This window comes from Lissotriton helveticus, chromosome 2_2 (genome assembly GCF_964261635.1).
Source record: "Lissotriton helveticus chromosome 2_2, aLisHel1.1, whole genome shotgun sequence".
In the NCBI taxonomy this organism is placed as follows: Eukaryota; Metazoa; Chordata; class Amphibia; order Caudata; family Salamandridae; genus Lissotriton; species Lissotriton helveticus.
This window is the reverse complement of record NC_136060.1, coordinates 460,302,906-460,320,513: the sequence shown is the minus strand read 5'-3', so window position 1 is coordinate 460,320,513 and position 17,608 is coordinate 460,302,906. Positions and strand designations below refer to the sequence as shown.

Sequence of the window (17,608 nt, the reverse complement as noted above, 5' to 3'; positions counted from 1 at the left end):
GAGTGGCCTAAATCCATCCTCACCCCACTTGCTAAACTACTCTGTTTTGGGATACTGCCAAGCACACTTTGTAATGCAGCTGAATTTTCAAAAGTTATTCTTTCTGTCATACTGGCTTACATTTGAAAGCCAAAGTTTGAGAGCAATTCAGTTAATAATAACAAATACTCTACTATTCTTGTCAAACATTTCTCCCCATAAAAGCAGTAGTCCTTGTGTGTGGGTTAGCTGATTGCCAAGATAGGAAAGGCACCAAAGAACAACATGGAGGCATCACATTTTCACAATGAAAAATGACCCATTTTGGCGATGTGGGTAGCTCTGGAATTGGGCCCGGCAATTATGGAATCTGGACACATAGGGGAGTCCAGGGTGGTGTGACCTGTGTGAATCCCACTTCCTGTTACTATGCAGAATACCCTGCAAACCTTAAACATTAGCTAAAATCAAGAAGTTTCCTCACATTTCTGCAAGGGAAAATTTCTACTACCCAGCATTTCTACACTTCTGATAAAAACGGTCCCACACTTGTTTAGCTGTGTCTATTGCTTGAGACTAGAACAGACTAAATCAGTGACCATGTGACGACCGCTCAGATAGTACATGGGCTTCATATGGTAACAGTTTTCATCCGGATAATTGTGGCTCATTCCTCGGACAGGGTGAGCATATCTACATTTGAAAAGTGGGGTAATCATGTAAGGCGGACTCCTAAGTTCCCTAAACAACACTTCCATGAAGCCTAAGGACCTTAGATTTAAGCTGATAGTGTACTCCTTCAAAACAAGATGTATGTCCCACCTGCTATTGTGTGAAACACATTGACTGCAATGCACTTAATACAATGGTTGTAGATCTGCCCCTTTTTGACAGAGGATAAAGACAGCAAGCAGGCCACAAGTATCGCCCAGTCGTTGTGGGTGTAGAGTCTGTGGGCTACTCTTACCATGACCATCTGCCTTCTATCTACATTAGATTCATATGAACAAGCATTTGCAATGCAATAGGTCTCGCATTTGCAAGAGTTTGAGCGATTGGCATTGTAAATTACAATGCCTTTTATATATGTTTTTGATAATCCACAAGCGGTGTGTAGACACACACTTTGTACTTCTAATTGTTGCCTACGAGAAGCAAAGCTGGCAGTAACTGCACCTCTTAACTGCCAGTCTTGCTTCTCGTAAGCAAGGACTATAAGAACAAAGTGCGTTATTACGCACTGCTTGAAAGTTTACATAAATTAAAGGCATTTTCATGTACATTGCCAATGCTTTTTATTTCAGCATCCAGTTTCTGAGGGCTCCCTCCTCAGTCCAGGCAGAACCGGACACCCATCCCTATGTTACTGCAGAATTCGCCTGAGCCCATCAATCCTGTAAATCTTCCTTTCTCATAGGGCTGGGTTGGAGATCTGATCACCGGAGCCCCTGCATGGCTCACTATGAGTCCCTGCAAGGGTCACTTCCTAACCTAATAGTACCATCACCCTCATCAACAACCCCGGTGAATGCTTTTATAGCTCCTACATGACTTCCTCCCCTACTCAAGCGCTCGCAGTCAGCTCACCTCTATATCCCGTGGAGGTCCCGAGGCCCCTGACTCTCTGTACGTTGCTAGAGGCATACAGGCGAAAAGTGGGCGCGCGTGTGCCGCAAAGAAGTAGCCGAAGTAATCAGGGAGGAGGCAGCGGTGCTACCTCGAAAAACGATGGTCCATTCTCTATTTTTATCACTGTATCGGACCATGGAAATAGTGAAAAAAAAAGATTCTGGGGTGGGATGGAAATAAACATCGAAATTCTACAGGGATACAACACCTGCTGAAGATGGTCTATTGCTGCTAGAGAAACGGAGACAACGGAAAGCAATGGAGGAAGGCATTGAAATTGGGACATGTGCATCCTCCTTGTAGGGACCCCATAATCTTTGGGAGACAAAGCTTCACATCTCCCATCATTCTTAAAACTTGAATAGTTGCTTTGTGAGAGACACTGCACTCTAAAGTTATCCACTCATCGAAAAAAAGTGTTTCATAGCATGTTAATACCAGAGATCAACTTTAACAGCAAAGCTAAGACATTGGTTACAAAAGGAAGCAAAGCATTCTGGCATGTCAAGAAGGAAATCTCATCTTTTTTAAATTTCTTTACACTCTGTTGGACAATATAAAAGCAATGCCCATGCATTAGCCAAGTTATACAATGTATACTATGCATTTTGTATAGTGGAGCGATCTGCAATTGCATAGACAAACATTGAAATGCAACAGATCGTTTAACCCTATAGAACTTTCTCAAGCGAGAACTGCAAAGAATCCAAAATGTGCCACCCTTTGTTTAACGTCTATTGGAAGCCCGCCTCTCCTTCGCTCGCATTTCAATGAGGATGCTCCTGACTAGCCACACAAACCTAGAGCTGAGATAAGAAAGGTAGTTTAGGAATGTGCGGTTTCATCCTAGGACATCACAAAGCCATCATTCAAGCTCAGCTCTACCCAAAAGACGTGCGGCAGCTTTAACCGGCCAACACAAACAGAAAGATAAGTGCTCCAGAGTCTGCAGAAGGGATGAGGTTCCATGCTTGATCGGGTCCAACCAATGTACACACTGATTAAATACGCTCTTGTTGCAAAAAGTATAGTAAGCACATCACGTTATGGCTCTTTTTGCTTGCTGTAGTTCAGGTGAAGTTTGCCCTCTCTGGTTGGAGCGGCTTCGGCCTTTCAAAACAAGCCAATTACAAATATGGGCGGAGAGTGGGCAAGGCTTCAATTCTGTACTCCACTACTGCATGCCTCAGGCTCGACCTAAAGAAAGGATCTCCCACACGCTGCAGCCTCTCTGCAATAAGGGTGCCATCAGACCTAATGCAAGCTAAGAAAACATGCCCCCATAAATCTTTTGTAAAATAAGAGTCATAATTGGGATGCAGTCGGCCATTCACACTTTTGTTTGCTTCACCAATGGGAACGTGTCCTTTTACTGGACTTATTAAAATGTGTGCACTAGGTACAGTCTGATTACCCATTACTAAAAGGCATTCTTTGAAAGCACAGTTTAAAGAGTTCTGCCTGAAAGGGACCTGCCGAGCTGCTCAAGGCTGCCAGGTTTCTGAAACCGGTGCACCAGTCTCACACTTTTTCATCTCGCACTCAGCTAAATGCTGTGTCCCACAACACGACAACCGCACCTCGGTGGCCTTCACCCACGCACGAGAAGGAAACCCTTCCCACATAGGATGACAACAAAGACACGACCCTTCCAACCACACATCACAGATGGTGTAGCGTGCTACCCATGTCGGCAAGTGCTTCGGAACCCCACATACAGATAGTAAGAACTATTTAAATATTGCAATACAATACACAGATGTACAGTGCAAGACACGTGCACCAGGAGGAAATATCCAGTCAGAAGGATGGAGACAGAGGGCTGCTGGAGTCCAAGCACTGAGACTGCGCTAGCCACAACACTCACACTTTCAGGCGCTATAGTGATACATAACACGAATAAGTGCTGCAGGCATCTGGAGGTATCTTCTGCCCCTCCGCCACTGCTGCCTGGAGCCTCCTCCTGCGACCCCCCTCCCTCCTCCCCAGGCCCATCGACTCTCAGTACCTGCTGGAACTCACAGGTCCGACCTGCTCCGATGCACCCGTCGGGAGCCTCAGCCTGTGCGCAGGAGGCTGCTGGGAGCGATGAGGGGTCAGGCGGGGCCCGGCCCACCAGCCCGGGGCACACCCAGCCGAGCACGCCCCGTATCGGATGGAGCCCGTAGTCGGAAACAGGAGAGCCCCGTCCTCCGTGCACAGACTGTTTACAGCACTGCGCGGTCGAACTTGAAAAAAACCATTATATAATGTTTGTATGTGGAATAGTGTCCCGCATACGCCTATCCCCTCCGTTTACCGCATGTTCACTCATTTTAACCTTGTTTCGTGACTCGGTGATATGCTGTCGCACACGAAGTTTGCAGTTAAATTTACTGAATTGGTGTTTTTAAATGCTTTACTTACCTGTCTGGGAACAATTTTCTGAGACCAATCCGAGCCCTAGACTGTGTTTGAGGCCTTTTTGCCAGTGGCAGATGCAGATATTTACCACTACTAATACACCACTTTCCAACACACTACCAGGGCAGGTTAAAGTTAAAGGTACATGTCCTACCTTTTACCTACACAGCACCCTGCCCTTATGGCTACCTAGGTCCTGCCTATGTGTAATAAAATGGCAGTTTAAGGCTTGGCGCGTCTTCTCGGTGCTGCACGTGCCCTCCGGCGGTGCTCACTCAGCTGGACATAAGAAGCTAGGTTAGCTTAGGCGGGGCCGCAAAAAAAAAGGAAGCAGACGGGAGCCTACCCCGCGCTCCTGTACCCGTGAAGCCAGCCGGAAGTGAGCGTGTGAGCTAGCGGGGCTCCCGTGCTCGTGGAGAGCCCCGCCTGCTGCCGAGACTGATCCGCTGCTGAAGGTGAGAGAGACATGCGGAAAGAGCCCGGAGAGTGGTGTGGGTGCGGGGGGGAGAGGGGATGTGTGTGCGCGCGCGTGTGTGTGCTCGTGTGTCTGTATGTGCGCGCATGTGTCTGTGTGCGTGTGTCTGTCTGTGTCTGTCTGTGTGTGTGTGTGTGTGTGCGCGCGCGTGTGTCTGTGTGTGTGTGTGCGTGCGCGCGTCCGTCCGTCCTGATCCATTGTTACTGTGATCAGCATGCCGGAATCGGAGCGCGCGACCTAATCCAATTCCGGCATGCTGCTCGTGCCCATCTCTTGTCTCCTGGGAATCACAGCCGTTGGCTATACGTCTCGCTGCGAGACAGCGCTTCGCGCTGTAATCGCTAGGGCAAGATCTAAAAAAGCCTATGCCTCGCTTTTACTACCTCCTTATGTTTCTGTCTCACTCTGCATCCTGACTTATTGCAGGTGCCAGTTGAAGCTTTACTAACTCTCCCTGTGGCAGTTGTAATATGGCGGATGGAACATTCCTCACGTTTTGACAGAGGATGAAGGTGGGAATCAAACCACAAGCAAGACCAACGCGTAACTATTTTGCGGAGGCAGTATAGGCACATTGTCTCGACTCCAATTTAAGAATAGCAGTCTTGGATTATGGAAACTCTTTGGTTGGGAACTATGAAAGATTTTTCTAATTTGCCCCCACTGAGGTCTTATTTCAGACCCTTAAGTCGCTGATGGTCAAAATGACATGAGCAGGCAAATAACCTAGGCTTAGGTAGGTAGGAGACACTGATGCTGCCATTTTAGCAGGTTGGATTTGAAGCATTTGACTTCAAAATGTACTCCTTAAATGCTGTGCTCACTTTGCATATTTCTGGTTCCATCCAACACCCTACCTACCACACATAGTGGTCAAACTAGGTAACACAGTAGTGTCAGGTGGGCATTCGGCCCCCTTCATACTAAGCTACCATCGATACTATCTCCTAAACTGCCAGAACCATGGGACACGATGAGAGCAAGAGCAGGACTAGATTTAATCTACTCTCCTACAGTCTCATCATCTGAGGCTGAGTATGATGCATGAGAAGAAAGTGGACGCTCAGCGACACTCTCTTGGCTCATAGAAGTGGGGTATCTATACATAGATGGCAGCTTTATTTCTCTTATTGTCATTAAAGCAAATCATACACCTCTGTATGTTTTCTTTAATATGGGTATGTAGGTCTGGGTTTCCCACTAAAACCTACTGAACTCGAAACACTGGAAAGGCTGGTAGCCGCTACATCAACTAGGCGCATAGTGAGCCTCGGCAACAACGCTCAACATCTGATTCTGGTCAAATCACTTAATATCCCTGTACCTAACAAAAAAGAATGTGTCCTTCTGTAACGAAACTGGTGCTCATGTAAAGCGCTCTGATACCCGATTTCTCGGGTCTAGTGTGCGCTATATAAAACTCTAAAAAAAAACGTTTTTTTAAAAAGTCCCCAAACACTTTCCCACTGCCAGGGTCAAATGGTCTGAAGAACTTGGTGAACAATTCACTTTAGAGGTTGACCCCACCCTCATCCCCGACTTGGACATGGAGCCGTACCAAAGTCTGCCGGAAAAGAAAACAGTCCCCAATTACTTGCCACTGCCCGGGTCAAATGGTCTGAAGAACTTGGTGAACAATTCACTATAGAGGTTGACCCCATACTTTCCCCCGACTTGGACACGGAGAGGGCCAACGTTGGCCAACGTCTGTTCCGACGCCGGAGAGTACTTTTGTTACCCTGTTCATCCCTGGTGTTCCATATCGACCAGAGGGTGGTGATGAGGACTGCGAGGGGTCGCTGGATCCTTTAACTGACCAGCTGGAAGAACTAGACTGGCGAGAGGACCTGGACACCTCTCCAGACACTGGCTTTCTTTCTCCCCCTACCATGGCTACGGAGGAGGGAGCGTCCTATGCTATGGTGGTGAGAAGGGTGGACTGAGGTCGTGTGCCTTGAGCTCCCTTCAGTGGTCATCAGGACTAATCTCCTGATCGAAGTGCTTAAGCCTGCAGCATCCGCATCTGAACCTCTATTGCCATTTAACGAAGCACTCACTGACGTCCTCCTGGGCACCTGGTCCAAGCTTCTTCTTCAAAGGGTGCATTCCCTTCTGGCCCTCCAGATAGGGAGTCCAAGAAGGTGGACTACCTTGGGATGCGTATGTTCTCTTCCTCCAGCTTGGCACTGCGGTCCCTGAATACCATGTGCCTCTTGGGCTGATACTCTCATACCATCTGGAATATGGTTGCGCAGGTGCTGCCTCAGTGCCCGGAGAAGGCCGGAGCCTTTCTCTCCCAGGCAGTAGCGGATTGGAGAGATGCAGCTAAATTCACAAACAGATGTGGACTGGATACCACTGACTCAGTGGGCAGAACGGGTGCCACGTCAGTAGCCCTTCGGCGCTACACCTGGTTGAGGACATCTGGCTAATCGGGGGATGTCCAGTCAACCTTGATGGACATACCCTTTGATGGCCATCGTCTTTTTGGTGACAGAGCAGACTCGGCACTGGAGCGCTTTACAGCTTCTCGGACTACGGCCACATCTTTGGGCTTCGCTAAGCCTTCTTGCCCACTCCAGTCTCCTTTTTGCCCCTTTTTTGGCTATGGAAGGAACGCCTAACCACGGTTAGCCCAGTGTAGCCACCAGCTCATGAGCGCTGCCCAGCCTCTGTGTGGCTGCGGTCGTGGGACCCAGGGACCAGCAGGCGGGCCAGTCCACTCTTTCCCCCCTGCCGTAGCCTCTAAACCTTCCTAGTCCAACATTTCAGGCCCATCAACGGCCAGTGGGTAGCAGGTTCGCCATCACCTCCACTGGCAATCCATCACGTCGGACAAGTGGGTTTTGTAAATAGTCTGAAGGGGCTACTCCCTACCCCTCTCTCCATGCCACTGTCTTTCGATCACATGTCGGAGGATCGTTTGAAGCTTCCCCTCCACAAAGTCTCAGCTCTCTTATATATAGAGGGTCCCTGCGACAGAAGTATGTCGTGCCTGCTATTCCCACTAATTTCTGGTGCCCAAAAAAGACACAGGTCTGCATCCTATTCTAGACCTTAGGGCCCTCAACTGCTTCCTCCGGAAAGAGAAGTAGAAAAAATGCTCATGTTGGCTCAGGTCCTGTCTTCCCCTGACCACGGAGACTGGATGGTGGCGTTGGACTTGCAGGACCCCTCTTTCCATAATCCTGTCTTGCCAGCCCACAGACGCTATCTACAGTTCACGGTGGGCTATGAGCACTATCAGGTCACCATGCTCCTCTTTGGCCTTACCAGTGTCCTTTGGGTGTTCATGAAAGTGGTGGCGGTGGTCGCAGCTCATCTACGCAGATCAGGGATTCTAGCCTTCCCCTATCTTGATGACTGGCTGTTGAAGACAAGCTCGCCCCAGGCTGTCGTCTCCCACCTCCAGACTCTGGTGAACCTCCTGCATTTGCTGGGGATTCAGTATAAATGTGCTGAGGTCACACCTGACTACCTCTCACACTCTCCCTTTCATCATAGCTGTTCTGGATACAGTGTAGTTACGGTCCTATCCTCCCGAACAGTGTGTCCAGGATATTTGGGCTATGATACCGATGTTTCAACCTCTATCTTGGATTTTGGTGAGAAAGACTTTGAGGCTGCTGGCCTCCTGCATCCTGCTGGTGGATCATGCCAGATGGCAAATGCAGGCTCTGTGGTGGGACCTGAAGTTCCAGTGGGCGCATTATCAGGGGAATCTTTCCGACTATGTTCAGATCTCAGAGGGGACTGCACTGCAGTTGCAGTGGTGGATAACGTACCAAGCTTGGCTCAGAGGCAGATCCCTTTCTTTCCCCTACCAGATATAACAGTGGTGACAGATGAGTCACTCCTGGGATGGGGCGGCCATCTGGGAGAGGCGGAGATCAGAGATGTCTGGTCTCGGGCTCCATATCAACCTGCTGGAGCTCCAGGCAATTTGACTGGCACTGAAGGCATTCCTTCCCTCTCTCAAAGGGAAGGTGGTGCGGGTGTTCACAGACAACACCACCGCCATGTAGTGCTGCAACAAACAGGGCAGGTGGGGTTGTGACCCTATGTCAGGAGGCTCTTCTTCTCTGGACATGGTTGGAACATCAGGGCATTACCCTGGTGGTTCAACACTTGGCGAGCTCTCTGAATGCTAGAGCGGATGAACTCAGGCGTCGGTGCTTGGTCGATAATAAATGGCGTCTTCATTCGGAGGTGGTGGAAGATCTCTTTCAGCACTGGGGAGAGCCTTCGTTAGATCTGTTCGCCACTGAAGAAAGCACGCAATTGTCAGCAGTTTTGCGTGTTGGAGTTTCCAAGTGGAACTGCGGCCTCCTGTGCGCCTTTCCACCAGTACCACTTCTGCCCCGAGAGCTCAAAAAGATCAAGCGCGATCGAGCCCAAGTTCTTCTTGTGGCTCCGGACTGGGCACGAAGAGTCTGGTACCCCGAGCTCCAGAGCATGGCCATCAATCCTCCGATCAGACTGCCCTTTCGGGAGGATCTTCTGTCGCAGCAGCAGGGGACGATTCTTTACCCGTACCTGTCCAGTCTCCATCTCCTTGCGTGGAGATTGAGCAGCGACAGTTGACAGCTTTCGACCTCCCACCTGAAGTTTGTAATGTCATCTTGGCAGCCAGGTGTCCTTCCACTAAATGGGTATACACCTGTAGGTGGAATAAGTTTGTAGCATGGTGCACAGCAAAGGCTGTGGATTAGCTTTCTACCACTCTTTCAGAGGTCCTTTTGTATATTTGTATGTACTTTCTTTGTCCCAGCAGGGCTCTGCTCTGGGACTCTTAAAGGTTATCTTGCTGAAATCTCTGCTTTTTTGGGGCTGCCGGATCAGTTATCCTTCTTTAATTTTCCTAATGTAAATAGATTTGTTAAGGGCGTTACTCATCTATTTCCTCCATCTCCTTTCATAATGTCCCAGTGTGACTTTAATCTTGTTTTCACGTACCTCATGTGTGCTCCCTTCGAGCCGCTTCATAACTGGCCTCTCAGGCGCCTCACTTTCAAAACTGCCTTCCTTGTTGCCATTGCCTCTGCTCGCAGTGTGAGTAAGCTTCAAGCTCTATCTTCAAAGCCCCCTTTCTTCTCTGTGCATCAGGACAAAATGGTGCTTAGAACGAGGCCTTCGTTCCTTCCTAATGTGGCTAAACCTTTTCATATTTGTCAATCTATTGCCTTGCCTACCTTTTTCCCACCTCCACACTCTTCCAAGGTGGATGAGAGACTCCACCATCTGAACCCTAAACGGGCGCTGTCTTTTTACCTTGACCGCACCAATGACTTCGGGTGGATGATCAACTCTTTATTGGATATGTGGGTGCTAAAAAAGGCAAGGCCGTTTAAAAATGTACCATCTCAAGATGGGTGCCCTTTGCATAAAGATCTGCTACGCTTTAGCTAAGAAGGAACCTCCAGTGGTGCTGCGTGCTCACCCTACTAGGGCTACGGCAGCTACCACTGCATGGCATGCGGAGTCCCACTTCTTGATATCTGCCAGGCGTCAACGTGCACATCTATACATTACTGCATGGACAGCCAAGACCGGAGGGATGGCTATCCGTCTTGGCTGTCCATGCCTGTTCGGTCCTCCAAGACTTTCTGGTGTGAACTTGGTTCGCAGTCCCTCATCCAAGGATGGTATTGCCTGGGTATCTATTCTAAGGTAAGGAATTTATAACTGTCTCTTTCAGATGAATAAGTTACTTACTTTCAGTAACGATGTGTCTGTAAGAGGCATATGTTAGTTATAGATTCCTTACCGCCCCACCCATCCTCCCTGCTCTGCGAGCTGATTTATAGGGATAGGGACTCCCTTCCAGGGCCCTAGATGTGGCTCACCAGTGGTCCGTGTCTTGCATGGCTCTGTGCTTCGGGCGTGGAAAGTCGTGTCAGGACAGACATCAGCACGCAGGGGCGGCGTCTAAGTAGGCACTGCAACGACATTCCGGTGACCACAACGATGGAGGTGGAGTCGACCGACGCCATCTGCTGACACACAGGGGTACTGCTAAAGAAAAATCTCCAGATCCAGTCTGACGCCAAGGGGAAAATCTTTTTTTTATTTATTTTTTTTTATTATTTTTATTTGTTTTATGTCAGCAGATAGTTATACATAATATAATTCATCATAAACAAAAAAATACAAATCCAGCAAAGCATCATCTTATATTGAAGGAAACAGAGTGAAAAAAAAAATGAAAAAAAACAATCATATCCAGTTAGAAAATGGAGCACAGTTTTTGTCCAAATGCCTTTCTTTTCACCCCCTTTAGTTTATACACCGCATTCTCAAGTTGGTAAATAGATAATAATTTTGACTGCCATTGATAAAAAACTGGAGGATCGGCATCTAACCAACGAGAAGTTATACAATATCGATATACAGACATACAAATAAATAAAAAACCTTCTTCTTCAGTCGTTCTTTTACCAGTTTGATCTGACTGGATTCCAAGAATTACTAATTCTGTGGATAATTCAATTTGTATCCCTAAGCTATTATTAAGAAAAAATTGTACTTCCGTGGTAAATTGAAGTAATTTCGGACAGGTAAAAAACATATGGATAGAATCCGCAGCAGTATAACTACATCGATTGCACTTATCTCCACTTTTTGCTTTCCATTTAGCCAACTTAGCAGGGGTGTAGTATAAATCATAGATGGACATGAAATATTGGCTTTTAAACGATCCATTAAATAAAACACTACTCGACAACTCTATTGCTCTAGGCAAGTCGACATTTTCCACTTCTAATTTTCTTTGCCATTTATCTATATATACACTCAAATCATCCTGCAATTTGCTTACCATCATCTGATATATTACACCAATTCTACTTCCCTTTCTACTGCCTTCTAACATATCAATTTTTTCCATCATTATTAGATTTAAAGGGCTTTTAGCCTCCAGAAAACTTTAAATTTGGAGATATTTAAAAAAATCAGTTCTCAGAAAACTATATTTTTGCTGCAAATATGAATACGAGACAAATTGCCGTCTGGATATAAATCTCCTAATATGCACACTCCGACGGAGTGCCATCTCAGCATTACAGGGCCTCCGAAAATTTCAGGTAAGGTCTGGTTGTTCAGCATAGGCGTATAGTAATTCAAGTCCGGGCAACAGTTGAATCTTTTTTTAAACTGCTTCCAAATTTGAAATGCGGTTAGCATGATTTTAAATTTTGTTTTTTTATAATAACTGGGCTCTATTATTCTCACCAGACATTGTCGTGCTTCCTTCCCCAAGACCATTTAATAAATTGACGGCCTAATTGATTCATCCATAGAAGCATCTTGAAAAATTTAAATTCCCATGTATCTTAATAAGACTGCCCAGTAATATAGCCGAAAGTTCGGTACCCCCCAGCCTCTCCTGATCCTAGGTAATGGCTCTTCTAGACCTGCGGTAGCCCCAGAGGAACCTAGAGGCCATTCTATCTATTTTACAGAAAAAATCAGAGGGAAACAGAAGAGGTATCGTACGAAACAGATAAAGGAATTTAGGAAATATTAGCATTTTCAGTACATTAGTACGACCATACAAAGATACATGTAAATTATTCAATCTCTCCAAAGTCCTGTTAGCTGAATCTAACATAGGGTCGGTATTAAGCCGTATAATGTCATCTATTTTGGCAGATACCGTTATACCAAGATAAGAGGCTTCGGCAGAAAACACCAGATCATCCGGCCTGCCCTCAGTCGAGTGGATCAGTTATGTTTTCGAGATATTCAATTTATATCCCGAGAACTCGCCAAATTCCTGGGCCAGTTCTATTATTTTAGGTAACGCCAGTTTAATATCAGAGGTGACAATAGCAACGTCATCAGCATACGCAAAGACTTTGTGTTCTGCTTGATGAATCTTTACTGGAACAATATCAGTTTCTTTTATTAATCTGTTCAGATAGGGCTCAATATATAGTGCAAACAACAAGGGGGAGCAAGGACAGCCTTGCCTTGTCCCCCTTGTTATCGGCAGAGAGTCAGAGACCTCGGTGGCAACCCGGATTACTGCTTTAGAGTTGATGTATAACGCCCGTATAGCGTTTATATATTCAATGGGAAACCCCTTCCATGCCATCACAGACCACAGGAACCCCCAGTCAACCCTATCGAATGCTTTTTCTGCATCCAACAGGGCAACCCCAACTGGGGATCCTGTGGCCTGCGCCAAGTCTAATAAGGCAATAATTCGTTTAACATGGTCAGTTGTATCCCTTTTTTTAATAAATCCATGTTGTATCTTAGAGACCAGCCTGAGCATAAAATCATTTAATCTGTTAGCAAGAATCTTAGAAAAGATCTTGCTATCCGAGGTAATAAGAGAGATTGGTATGTAAGACCCTAGCTCAATACCCTCCTTTCCTTTTTTCTTAAAAACAACTATTGTGGCCAGAAACCAAGAGTCCGGTGGATAACCCAAAAAAGCCTGCCGATACACTTTGAGTAACTCCAGTTTTAGCATGTTACGAAAAGTACGATAAAATTCCAGCGGTATATTATCTGGTCCCATTGCTTTCCCTGGGGCAAGACCCAGGATAGCCAGTTCAATCTCTTCCCAAATGATGGGGGCAGCTAATGCAGCTTTATGTATTTCCAAAAGTTTCGTGTTGTCTAGGTTTGTCAGATATTCTGAAGCATTGTTTACTACACCAGTACCATCGTTCGGCTTATTATATAGCAACTGATAGAAATCACGAAACGCCTTTAAAACCCCCACTTTGGATTCTTGGGTTACCCCATTTAGATCAGTAATTTTTATGATATCGTTGAAAGCTGCCTTCTGTCTAAGCCTTTGTGCTAACACTCTACTCGTTTGCTCATTTAGTTCATAGCATTCTGTCTTATATTGTTTGTATTTAGACCCTACCTGGTCAGATAAATAAGAATAAGCTACGGCCCGTTCAGTGGTTAGAGCACGTTGGGCATCTTCAATACCTTGGCCAGATTTAATATTGGCTGTCAATTTCAACTCTGCCGCCATCACCCTGTCTAGTTCTTTCTTAAATTTGCTCTGTTTCTTTTTCTGCTGAAAATTGGAATAGCTGAGAGTTTCTCCTCTGATTGATTTAGATGTATCCCAGACAATTTGAACAGAAGCCGTGTCATTATTACATTAAAAAAACTCCTTGATAATTTTAGCCATATATAAAAGATAATCATCATCCATCAACAAATTCCATTGAAACGACCACTTTCTATTAGAACCTTTGTTTTGGGAGAAGAGTTGTATTTCCAGTATTACGGGATTATGATCCGAAATAAGTTGTGGCATTATATCAATATTAGCTTTCTCTATAAAGTCTTGAGAAATAAAAAAATAATCTAAGCGCACAAAGTTTTGATGTGGAGCCGAAAAAAAGGTATACCCGGGCTCAGAGGACCGTAATTTGTTCCAGACATCAATAAGCCCGTTTCCTAACACTAATTCCCGGAGAGCTCTATAGATCCTGGTCTTACGGCCTTTATAATTCCAGCTTGTCCTAATATTAAAATCAGCTTCAATATGGACATTCAAGTCACCACAGAAAATTATTGGTTGACACCAGGCAGCAAGCTCTAAATTAATCGAATTCATTACCTCACTATCATCTAGGTTCGGGCCATACAAAGAGCAAATGGTAAACCTATTACCATCAATATTAATTTCTGCCAGTCCCCATCTCCCCCATTTGTCTGCTAGTGTTCTAACACATTTCCCCAGACCCTGTTTCATAAAAATAGCAACCCCTCTTTTTATCCCAGTCTGCTTTGTGCATACTAATAATTCAAGACCTAAATTTTTCAACGAGTTTCTCTTATCCCAAGAAATATGTGTTTCTTGTAAACACAGAATATCTATTTGTGATAATTGAATTATTTTGCGTAAAATCCCTTTTTTCTTGAAATCATTAAGGCCGTTGATATTCAACGTACAATATTTCACTTTTCTATCCATTATTATATATCGTATGTAACAAAGATAATACTTCCGTATTTTGACTCATACCACACAGGCATATTGAAATGATCTGCTCTGCTGACCATTCAAGGATAACTACCGCTGACTTACACCCCACCCCCCTCCACCACCACCACCACCAACCCCGCACCAGGACCCCCCCCCCCACTCACCCATCCCACCACATGAGGCATAAGGACCATTGGTCCCTGGGAACCCAAAGTACCCCCCCACTCCCTTTCTTGGTCGGAAAATAAAAGAGGAATATCATTTACACATATACATCTTCACCGATTTAACAATGTTCACTCAAATATCAAAAAGGAGAAAGAAAACTGCAACCTTATCTCCAAAATTAGACTTTCTGCAATAGAAATTACATAATTATCATAATTATCAGCACGAACACATCGCAAGCTCTTTAAGGGACTATCAGGCAAGGCAAAAGAGATGAAATATATTCAAATGCAGTTTTTACAGTGTCATCAAATAGTCCTTTGCCAATAATTTGGTTTGGCCTTTAACAATAACTTTCAATTTCGCTGGATTTTGTAGATACACGGTTGCTCCTTTCTCCTGAAATCCTGCAATCAATTGACGCAAAACCAGCGTTTAGAGACAGTGGCTGGCCAAAATCTGGCCGCACAAAAAAACTACAGCCCTTTGCGGACCTCTGCTTATCAGGTCTAGCAAGACCAAAAACTGCCTCTCTTGCCAAAAAATTATTAAAACGGACTGTTGGAAATGGGATCCCCGGCTGGCCAGGGCTTTCGCCAAAGTCAGCCAGAGACCACCACACCCAAGTCAGGGCAAGGGAGTTACACGCCAAGATAACCCCTACTCACCCTCTAGGTAACGTGGCGCGAGCAGCAAGGCTAAACTTGGAGGCGATGTAGGTTAAGTATTTGCGCACGCACCCCAGCAACAACAACCAAAGGCCCACCACAAAGGAAACTCCACACAAGGTTATATAAAAATAGCCTTTGTATTACACCAAAACACATTAGATAAAACACACATTTTACAATGTGCCAGAGGCACGGGCCGAATTTACAAGGGATATGTACAAGACAGGGCCACCTGGACCACTGTCAGGAATCAGAAGTAGCACTTTCAGAACTTAGCACTTGTAGAAAGAAAAATCAGTGTAGCACACAATATAAAAATAGAGCACCCAACCAGTAATCACTGGTAACAGGACCTCACTAGCACCACCTGTACTAGGGAGAAAACAACCACCTATGTATTACAATACCTGTAGGGGTGTAAGAGGAAAACACATGATGCAATGCATAACATTCATTCAGAGGTGTAAAGGCACATGACGCATAAAAACACATTCAGAGGTGCAGGGGAAGGAAACACATGATGAATAAACTACCCATTCAGAGGTGTATAGAAAGTACAATTGCGCCAAACTCACGTAAGTCACCACCTGTGACTGTCCCTAGGCCCTCTGGCCTTGTTGGGGCTAGGACGCCCTGTGTCCAAAGTGTCAGGGTCCTAAACGTGGCAGTTGCCCACAAAGTGCTGGGCAACTGGTTCAGGGAAAGTTAGGGCAAAGTTGGAGCCTCTCTGGGCTCAAAGAACCACCACTGTGGCACTGGTGAGCCTCTCTTAGGCTCTCTTACACAAGTAAGGGGGCTGCTGAGCCTCTCAGGGCTCCAGCAACAAAAGGTGCAGCCTCGCTGGGCTGTGGGGTCCCTCGCTCTGGGGACCCAAAGGGATCAAGTTTGCCAAGAGCCTCGCTGGGCTCTAATGCTACTGGTGCCCCTGGGGCACCTCGGGGCTCCACAGGCACACGGAGATGTTCTCTCTCGTTGGAGCCTCTCTGGCTCGGGTTGGAGTCCCCCTCTTGGGGACTCGGGTCACTTACAAATGCCCCCTGAGCCCTCAGGCTCAACACACACGGGCGCTTCTCTTTGGGAGTCCCCCCTCTGGGGACTCGACGTGAACGTGGGCGCTCAGAGCCTCTCAGGGCTCGTGAAATCAGGAAATGCCCCCTGAGCCCTCAGGCTCAACACACACGGGCGCTTCTCTTTGGGAGTCCCCCCTCTGGGGACTCGACGTGAACGTGGGCGCTCAGAGCCTCTCAGGGCTCGTGAAATCAGGAAATGCCCCCTGAGCCCTCAGGCTCACAAACACCCAGGCGCGAGGTCGCGCTACAGAGAGGGGGCGGGGCGGACACCGGCAATGTGTCCCGACGCTCCCCCCCCTCCTCTGCAGGCAGGCACTCACCGGTCTAGCGCTGGGCTCTCCAGCGGCGGCGGGTCTCTCCCGCTGGTCCCGGGGCTCTCCTTTCCTCTCGGGGAGCCTCGGCAGGCTCTCTCGCGGCTCGGCGAGGGAGGCGGGACTTCCGGTCGGCCTTTCCTGGGCCGCACTCTGATTGGCCGGCAATCCCTTCACTTCCGGGTCGCCGCGGGCAGCGCGGCGGCTCGCTTTAGGCAGGCAGGCGGGCTCCCAGACGATCCGAGGAGTGGGCTCCCTCGTAGATCACTCAAAATCGGGCAAACCAATACGGCAATGAGCGGGGTGGCACCCGCGCCGTCAAACCACCACACAGGGCGGGCAAAATACAGCGCTCACGGCGCTCGGGCAAAATACAGCGTTTTCAAGCGCTAGGCAGGCGATCTCAGCGCTCCTAGCGCTGAAGGGCAGAGAGCAGCGCTCTCAGGCTGCAGGCAATGAAGTCCTCAGTGCTCCCCAGCACTGAAGGACAGGACAGGGCTCCAGCAGGGGCTGGAGGCAGGCAGGGGGGGCAAGGCTGGGCCAGCGCCAGCACACTGGGTCTCCAGGCAGGGAGACAGTCCAAGTGGCGGTCCTCCTGGCCCCAGCAGCAGCAACAGCCCCCTCTGGCAGGATCCAAAAGCAGAACAACTTCAGTGGGGACACAGCCCCATTTTTATACAGTGCATTCCTTTGTTCAAGGGTGTAGAGTGGGGGCGGAACCAGTCGCAGCTGGTACTTGAGTACTCTGTTTACCTCAACCACCCTCTCTATTCACTGGCAGGGCTTGGGTCATTAGACACACCACAGGGGGGCGGAGCCAGCATTGTGTGGGGAAAACCCAGCCCATCCAGGACACAGGTACACTCCTCCCACACATCACTCATGCTAATCTCCCACTCACCACCGGGCAGACCCATCCAGACTTCCTGGAGCCTGGC

General features: G+C 47.4%; 1 protein-coding gene across 4 annotated transcripts in view; it reads left to right on the top strand.

Annotated features, from left to right (window-relative positions):
* The window catches only part of MAVS (mitochondrial antiviral signaling protein), a 152,746-nt gene that overhangs the window by 124,324 nt on the left and 10,814 nt on the right, over positions 1-17,608 (top strand). The gene's annotated exons all lie outside the window — the stretch shown is intronic.